Raw genomic sequence first — 778 nt, forward strand, 5'->3', positions numbered from 1 at the left:
CCTTGTACGAAAGGATATCAAAAGTCTACAGAGCTAGCTCCAGGGAGTGTCTCAATATATACCTATCCTAGTCGGGTCCGAATTCGGATCCGACCTCGGGCGAATGGCTGATGAAGGGCGGCAGGTACTTCCTCCGATCCGGCTCTGGGATTGGCTCAATACTTGGCGAAGTTGTAACATCGTTACAAGAGCTAGTAAAGGTAGTAGTTAACAACAACTAGTCTTTCTAAATAGTTAAGAGGCTATTATTCTAGCGATTTCTCCAGTTTCTTTAGCTTACTACTATAATTATTAGCTATTATAAATATAACTTAATATTTCAAAGTTAATATAAGGACGTAGCTATAAAGTTACTTTATAACCTTAGCGTAAATACGAAAATATTAATTGCGCTAGAGGCCTAGTCTGCTAGTAACCACCTAAGATTTCAAGTAGTTAAGAGATACTACGTTAATACCTAATAGAAACTTTAAGAGAAGCTTCTAGATTTTATCCCTATACGTAGAAGGCATACTAGAGCTTCTATAGCTTAAGAACTGCTAGCAGTCTTTTTAAGAATAGGCACTTAAAAGCGCCTACTAGCTATTACCTTCAACAACGCTAGTAATAATAGTACGCTTATATAGTTAATCTAGGCAAGCATGTAAGAGAGAAATATTAGCTAGGAATCTAGCAAAAACACTATCCCCTACCTAGCTTATATTATTAATCTAGTTGTTTATGTAACGATGTTACAACTTCGCCAAGTATTGAGCCAATCCCAGAGCCGGATCGGAGG

This window comes from Exserohilum turcica, assembly GCF_000359705.1.
Source record: "Exserohilum turcica Et28A unplaced genomic scaffold SETTUscaffold_2, whole genome shotgun sequence".
Classification (NCBI taxonomy): Eukaryota; Fungi; Ascomycota; class Dothideomycetes; order Pleosporales; family Pleosporaceae; genus Exserohilum; species Exserohilum turcicum.